Raw genomic sequence first — 9,005 nt, 5'->3', positions numbered from 1 at the left:
GCCTGGGTCTCTTGCTCACCGCAACAAAACCCATCCAAGCTCCAACATCTCCACCTTCAGGAAATAATGCAAAATGCACCTCAGCACCCAGTCCTTGGATATAGACCCAAACAGCACACCCTACAAAACATTTGTATGTATTTTCTCTTTCATTTTTCCACCCACAACCCTCAACCTCTCTCTCCACTAAACACTTTTATTCTTAAGGCCAGTCTCAAACTATCTGCTTCCTCCAGGTATCAAAAGATGATGGGAAGAAGGAAACATTCCACCTTCCTCTGCTGAAAACCAGGCCTCTTTCAAGGGCCTTTCCATACAATGTGGCAGACACTCAATATCTGAGTCAGAGATGGACCTCCAATAACAGTTCTGAAGGAAAAAGAAAACAAAAATAGACTCAAGTATTCCACTCATTTCTCTGACTGCATTAAAGGTATTGGCAAGAGTTTCAGAGAGTTGTGAAGTTAACAACTGAGTAATCTCAGAAGAGATTAGCTCAGGCCAGCACTCAGATATTCCCACAATGCTCATTTCTTTCTTTTCTTTTCTCTTTATCAAGATCTTGAGGCTTCAGTTTAAAACAGTGAGCAATTCTATCCTGACATGTTATTCAACAAGCTCCATCAATGTCAGAAAATGTCACCTCAGTTATGGTAAAATTGCTTGTAGTACCCCTTACGCCTCCCTGTGGTTCCATCTAGACCAGCATTGTGCAATAAAACTTTCTGCAATAATAGAAATGTCCTTTCCACCTGCAGAAAGGTCAGTGCAGTAGCCACTAGCCATACATGGTTTTTGAAGCACTTGAAACATGCCTAGTGGGATGGAGCAACTAAAGTTGTAGTTTTCTTTAATTGTAATTCATTTAAATTTCAATAGCCATACAAGACTAGTAGCCACTGCCTTAGCTAACACAGTTGATGCAAAGCATATGTAGGGTCAGGAGTTTGCCAGGAAAAAGCCTGTATTCTACTAGCTGTATCTCTAACAAACAGTTTCTTCCCTTCCTTCTCTCTGCTTCCATATGTTAGTCCATTTCTGATCTCCATCTTCCCATACTAGCATACTTTATAAAGTGTCCCTGCCCCCATTTAAAGCCAGTCTGAGCAGAAAAGTGGGCAAAGATCCCAGAAAGAATCTTGGGATCCACAAAGTTTCTTCATAAGTTATTTTTTTTGTTTCCAAGGTCTTTTATAATATCTAACTAGAATCAAGTCAACTAAACACTTCATGGTATCATTTGTCATCTGGCCTCTGCTATCCAAGTGGAATAATTTCCAGAGATCCAATCCAGAGCCCTTTCAGGGGACATGGAACATTCTGGAGCTTTCCTGAACTGTCTGGTGATCAGAATCACCTGTAAGCTCCTTCAATGAACTTTCCATGGAAGCTCCTAGACCTGAACCAGAATGTGCAGAGGTGGGTCCCTAGAGTAACCAAACAGTTACTCTTGAGTCAACTTTTGGGAAGTTCTTAGCCTACTGAATGTGAAATCATCAACAAAAATGTCCTCCACACTCCAACCACAGAGCCCATCTAGCTTAAGCAGAAGAGAGTTTCAACAGTCAATTCTAGGAAATGTTGTGGTTTCAGCGGAAAAACCAATTTTCAGCTTAAAATATCATCAGGAAGAAGTTTTTTCTCCACTAAGAAATTTGAAATGCCCATTCCACCATTGAGGTGTTTCAGAAAATGCCACAGAGCCAACCAGGGAACACAGACCAATACTCAGGGCCCAAGTTAAAAGGTATGAGAAATCAGGCTGCCAAAACCAGGGCTGCCCCTCCTAGGATTTCAAGTAGAGCAGAAACGCAACAATACAGACAGGTCTGAGAGGATCACAGAACAAATGAGAACAGCATGGGCCCTGAGAAGACATCAGAAGAGGAATTCCTCCAAGCCTCTGCAATCTCACCAGTTCCTTTGTGAAGAAGAACTAGTAGTTTATATCAAAATATTTTAGTTGGTTATATTTCCAGAATCCTTTCAGTGTGGTTTTAATTCTCTGGGTATGGGTCTAACCATATACAAGTCTATTTGTCATCTTCATAATTATTTCAAGTTAATAAACCTCATGAAAGAGTACAGTGCATGGAGACCAGGATTGAACAAACCATCGTGATGATGTCAGTTGGGATTCTGGTGTCCCAAAAAAACCCCAGCCAGCAGCTGCCCACACAAAATAAAGCCTTATTTGGACTCATTTCTGTCAGGTCATTTGAAGGCACAATCTTAAAATTTTGAGAACTAGGAGACAATCAAAGATGGCAGAGGAGTGAATGGAAGTCACACTGACCTCTCAGGGCCAATCTGGAATTACAAACAAATTGTGGAGAAATCACGAGGAACAAACAACTGAACAATAACAAGAGAGGAACCTTATAACCTCAGACAGGCAGAAGAATCAGCTTTAGCACAACCTAACTGGTAAGGAGTAAGGTAGAGACTCAAGAAGGCAGGCAGGGTGTTCATGGGTGGCAGCACCAGAAGGATATTGAAATGACCAGTTGGATCACCCTGAGATGAGCGGGGTCTAAACCATAAGCAGGGATCTCCAGCCTACAGCACCAGAGCCCAAAAAGTACACCAGTAACAACCAGCTGCAAAAAGCGGCAGGGTTACTCTCTGCCAGAGATGGGCGGCTAGAGAATCAAAGAGCCGTTAAAAGGCCAATGCATAAGTTTTTATTTTGAGCTACTTACCCTAGGCTCTGGCCCAGGCAGATGCAGAGTGGGCTAGAGATGCTGAAGGAGAGCCTGGAGAAGGAGGATGTGGGGAGAGAACAGAGAGAGTAGCAGGCAGGATCCCACTGCTGACTCATTCCTCATATGGCAGCAGCTATCTTGCTCAGGCAGGCCACTCCCATGAGCAGCAATAGCGTGAGAAGACACAGTAGCCCTGCCCCAAGGAGGGACTGTGCCCAGGCCCTGTGGTGCAAAAGCCTGACTGCTGAGTACCAAGTAGCAGCCACAGATAGTAGATCCCTGGTTAAAAGGGAGACAAAGTGGTCTAGAGACACTTGACAAGATACTGGAGATGGAGGCTTTGAGGAAAGAGTGTAGAGAGAAGCTGACGGGATCCCAGTGCTGACTCCTCCCTATACAGCATCAGCCATCTTGCTGAGGCAGACCACTCCCTTGAGCAGCAGCAGCCAGAGAGGACCCAATAACCTGGCCCCAAAGAGGGACTCTGCCCTGCCCTGTGGTGTCTAATCCTGACTTCTGAGTGCAGAGTGACTAGATTAATGACTGAAGGAGACAGCCACAGACAGTAGATTCGTGGAAGTCTCAAACAGACTGCCTAAGGGCACACAGGAGCAACATCTGACACCATCAGAGGCAGATCCAGAAAGTAAAAACAGTGGTCTCCTACCATAGAAGTTTACACCACAAAGTCAGGAAATCAAGACAGATCAATTTAAGAAGAAGAAGCAAAAAAGAAAAGTCTCACAAATATTGGGAAGACAAAGAAACACCCCCTTCCAGTCCAAGGAAAAGGAGGAATCCCCAGAAAGAGCACTAAATGAAATAAAGGCAAGTTAACTATCAGATATTGAGTTCAAAACAACAGTTCTAAGGAAGCTCAATGAGCTCAGTGAGCTCAGAGAGAATTACAAAAGACTATAGTGAAACTATGAGGAACTAACTGCAAACTATATCAGCATGAAAAAGGAAAACCTGAAAGGTAATAATATCCTTATAATAGGGATAGCAGAAGGAGAAGAAGAAGAGCAAGAGATAGAGAACCTGTTTGAAAAAGTAATGGAAAATTTCCCTAATTTGGGGAGATAAAAAGTCACACAAACCCAGAAAGCACAGATAGCCCCATTCAAGAGGAACACACTGAAGTCTACTCTAAGACACATCATTAAAATGACAAATAGCAAAGAGTAACAGAGAATCCTAAAGAGAGCAAGGGAGAAACACATAGTAACATATAAGGGAGCCCCATATGGCTAGCAGCTGACTTCTCAACAGAAACACTACAAGCCTGTAGGGAATGGCAAGAAATATCCCAAGGAATGAAAAGCAAAGGCCTGCAACCAAGACTGCTCTACCCAGCAAAGCTCTCAATTAAAATGGAAGGTGAAATAAGGAGCTTCTCAGACAAAAGAAGACTAAAAGACTACACCACCACCAAACAAGTATTGCAAAATATTCCAAGGGGACTGCTTTGTGTGGATATTAGAGACTCATTCTCCCGATCTCATTAAGTGCTCTATAATTCAAGGACTTTCTCTTTATTCTTCTACTAGAAATTTCTTGGGGTTTTTATGGGAGTGGAGCCCTGAAACCCAAGAGGGATTCTCTTTCACTAGTTTGTGACTCTGACCTTTTGAAGAATTTGGCTGCACTGGAGATGGAGACACAGGCAAAACTGGTCAGACATGCACATCATTCATTCAGTGACCACACATTAACATGCTCATAGTTATTCTATGGCTTGTTTTCTGCTGTTGAACATTTCTGTTTTTGCCATATTGTGTTCTGTGCCTCTATTATTAACTGCATCTGCTCAGACAAGTTTGCTATCATTTATCTCACTTACAGTAACATTGAGCACACCATTACTGCTGCTGAGAATTATCCTGGTTCCATGAAGATGCCTTAATAGTTTTGAAGGAAAGGCACCTAAATTATAGTATGTGAGGTAGAGAGTTCACACCAGTCTATATATATGAAGATCTTCACACACTGAGCTATGTTCTTCTTTATTCGTTTTCCCTGGAGTATGTTAAACCTCTTGAATGAAGATCCATACTCAGATGCCAATGGGATGGCGTATGTATGGAAGGAGACACATTACTTGAATGTGTTTATTGCTTAAGTGCCATTTCTGCCTTCATCTCTTTCATTGGCTTTTGCTTTCAGAAATAAATCTGGTACTTACCATTATTTTATCATTTCTCCCATATGTGTATTGTTTGAATGAGCTGGGAGCCTTAGCAAGTTTTTTCTTTCTTTTCTTTCTTTCTTTCTTTCTTTCTTTCTTTCTTTCTTTCTTTCTTTCTTTCTTTCTTTCTTTCTTTCTACTTTTCTTTTTTTCTCCTTCTTCTTTTATAAAGTTATTGTAACTGGTGAATTTGTAAAATAATGGATCTGGAAGCTTTAGTTGTTTTCTCATTTTTTAAAGCAATTAAGAGATATTTTTTAATTTTCGTATTTTATTTCCTTTTCTGAAATTGCTGCATTAAAAATCTAAATATAACTGCATTCAAACAAAAAAATTACAACTGCTTTTTATGTTTAGCAGCAGGATTATAACAAAGCATATTATCCTTCCCCATTATGCCCATGGGTGTGCTATAAACTCATCAATAAAATTCTTCTTTTGAAAAAATGTCTCTTAGGAGACATCAAAAAGAGGAGAACTGAAGAGATGCTCTATAATTGCCTTCACTTCCAACAGTAAAAACAACTTGCATTGGTTTTTAGGATCAGCACATCTCTTAGTCCATATACAGTCAAACACCACTGTCATTACGGCTACAATTTGTTTTGCTAAGGCAGAAGAGAATTGTGGCCAATTGGAGAATTGCAGGCACTATTTCTACCTCCTCAATGACTGCGCTTGTGCGCTCTCTGCTGGTTTTTGTTTTTTATTTTTTTTTTACCGTAACAGCTCTTGAGGAACTAGGTCTGAGGAAACTGGTGCTTTAATAGAAATAAGTAGAGAAGAAAGAAGAAAGCTAAAATGCTTTCTACTATCTAACCATTAATGAGCTTAGACTCTCCCCTAAATGGGAAAGAATGAATATTTTCAGAAAATTTCTGCCTTTTAATTGACTGTCCTAGGAAATTAGTTTTTCATGCTTTTAAAGTAACTGTTCCTAGCACTGTTTTTTATTTACCATAATAGAAGTTCCGAGCAGCACACTTGGGCATGGGGTAGGTGTGTGTGTGTGTGCTCACGCCACCCTATTTCTAACAGCTACCCCATCTCGTTAAAAATATGGCAACTGGCATTTCCTTAAATCTTTAAAAAAGTTTTTATTGTTCAACTACAGCTGTCCCCATTTTCCCCCATTACCATCCCGTGCCCTACCCTCCCCCAACTTCCTACATCCAATCATCCTTCCCCCTGTTGTCTTTGTCCATGAGTCCTTTTTATAAGATGTTATCTAATTACACCTTTAAGGCTCCTGCCTCAACCACTGCCACTTCCATTCAAAAGACTTTTCCATGTAGAAACTGTGGACCACCACCCCACTTATGATGTGTTGAAATGCATCTGTTTACCTGTCTAGTTACATATCATAGAAGCATTACCAAATGGTGATTCTGAACTTTCTTGTGCCTTCAAAACATGGCTTATTTTCATAACAGCCACAATCTGATAAATAGCTAATACCTTAAGCATTAACAGTCCACCTTTAAGTAGCCTGCTAATGCCCAAGCTGTGTTCATCACTGTATTCCAACATTCCTGGGCATATCTAGAGAGTAGTAAGCTTCACCTGGCAGGCATACACTGGTAGGGTAGGTCAATGTTCCTTTGGAGCTGAGATATCAGACTGTCACAACAAGCAAAGAGAGAGAATCCCTTTGGATTGGTAAAAAATAAATATGGCTTCTGGTTCTTGGTCAGCATGGGCTCCAGAGAAGGAGCAGTGGCCCAGGAGGGCCTGAGCTGTGGTGGCCATTCAAATATCCATCATGGCTACATCTCAGTTCAGCCACCCCTGTGTCTCCTGTACCCTAACAACAGCCTCCCAACTCCTCTTCCCACTGCCATTTGCTCTTCTCAAAAGCTGCAATTCCAGTCTAAGTCATAGCATTGTTCAAAATCTCAAAGTGATCATCTTACCTCTGGGATTAAAAATTTTCAAGGGTTTCTATTGCTTTTGGAATAAAGACTAAAATCCTTAACAGAGTTCACAAGGCTAGTGGGGTTTCTTATCTATCTTTCCAAACAACCACAGTCCAAAGAGTCTTATTTGTTCACATTGCTTATTTTGTGAATACATCTAACATCAGACTGTAAACTCCATAAAGGCAGGATCAGAACCAGTCACTGAATCCATGGTGCCTAGCAGAGAGCCTGGTTAAAATGTTGTCAATGGTTACAACTACTTACTGAATAAATAAATGAATAACTCAGGTCGTGGTATGCATAGTTTTAGCAGCAGGGGAAGCAGTGCCAAGAACAAGTAGCGCCGGCCTCTTTGGAACATACAGGAAAGAGCTCTCTTGCAGGAACATTCATGAGAGTGACCAGCCTTCCTTCTCCTGTGACTTCATTGGCAGCAAACTAACCAACCACAGACATCCTCAAGTGGGAACAGAGGAGAGATAAAGGAAGATGGTAGGCACCATGCTTCAACTGTGAGGACTTTATAGTGAGCAGAGCTGAAATAACTTCTCCATGTTTTGAGAAATGCTGGGAGAACTTGAGTCCAGAAATATCCCTGGTAAAGGTTAGAGCTCCAGCAAAGCCGTTCCCCCCACCCCCTCATTATCTCTTGCTGATATTTTTAGGAGTAGGAAATACCAAGTTACCAAGCAAAAGGTATCTTTCTGGTACTAGAACATGGAGAGAAGTATAGTGTCAATCAAAGAATGAATAACAAAGACTCAATTAGCTTCAAGGGTTTTAATCAACAGTGATCCATGGGATTCTATCACAAAGATCATGGAGTCACTGAGATGTCTCATCTGATTGCACTGAAATCAAATACCAGAGACATAAAAATGTTCACGACTTCAAAATATGGCTTAAGTGAATCAACATACTTTATAAACCTATGTTTATGGGAGATTACAATCTTAAATGTCATTTCTTAGAGATCCTTTGTCATTTAAATGTCTTGTCAACCTTGAAGTGGGATCTTTGGATTCACCTCATATATATATTATGGCAAAAGCAATAAGTAATTAGAGCTCTTAATAACCTTGTAGGAGTTAAGTATACAGCATTATGTTACATTAAACTTATTCAGATTTCCTAGAGTTTAGTAAGAATCTATATGACACAATCTGACATGACAGGTAGAGGGAAATCTAGGTTCCTCCAATTGGTTTGCTTCAAATGCCACAAGTGTAGACATTAGAAAACGCCATCTCACTGCTCCTAGAACTTCCCTAGGTGAATCTCTGTGAATGGGGCCTGCTGGAGCTTTTTCTTATTCTCCTTGGGAAAAAATGACCACCTCAGAAGCATCTCCTGCATTGCCCAAAGCCTCTTAAAAAGAGAGACTTCTCTCTTAACCTGCGTCCAACTCCAGCAATATTCCAAAAATAGCATGTCATTGAGTGTGCTCTGGGCACCAAAGGTCCAGTTAATTGCACTCAGAGAAAACTACAGGAGGTCAACAGGCTCCAATCTCTTGCACAAATATAACCAAACTATTAATATTTAAGACAAACAAAAAGGTGGACAATTTGAAGGTCTTTTCAATCATAGGAGAAAAGACTCTTTATACTCTAAAGTGTTATATTGCTATTGTTTCTGTTAATAACTACCCCTTGTAAAATAAATAGTAATAATAATAATTTATAAACATTGTGTTTTTACATGTCCATGATCTGTACCTGTACATTTGTATTTTTATCTTTTTCAAAATTTATTTATTTACTTAGAGAGACGACAAGATGGCAGAGAAGTGAATGGAAGTCACACTGAGGACCTCTTAGGACCAATCTGGAATTACATCAAAATTGTGGAGAAATCATGGAGCACAAACAACTGAACAATAGTGAGCAAAAAGTGTTATAAACTCAGACAGAAAAGAATCAACTTTAGCACAACCTGACTGGTAGGGAGTGTGGTGGAGACTCAAGAAGGCTGGCTGGGTGCCCACAGGCACCAGTGCCAGAGGGATATTTAAATGGCCAGTTGGATCCCCATGAGAAGAGCAGGGTCTAAACCATAAGCAGGGATCCCCAGCCTATAGCACCAGAGCCCAAAAAGTAAACAGATAAGAGCCAGCTGCAAAAAACAGCAGGGTTTCTCTCTGCCAAAGATGGGCAGCTGGAGACACAAAGAACTGTTTAAGGGCCAATGCAT

The sequence above is a fragment of the Pteronotus mesoamericanus genome, unplaced genomic scaffold (genome assembly GCF_021234165.1).
Source record: "Pteronotus mesoamericanus isolate MK-2021 breed Mesoamerican mustached bat unplaced genomic scaffold, CSHL_Meso_final contig_25, whole genome shotgun sequence".
Lineage (NCBI taxonomy): Eukaryota > Metazoa > Chordata > Mammalia > Chiroptera > Mormoopidae > Pteronotus > Pteronotus mesoamericanus.
The sequence above is the reverse complement of the archived record's forward strand: the minus strand, read 5'-3'. Positions refer to the sequence as shown.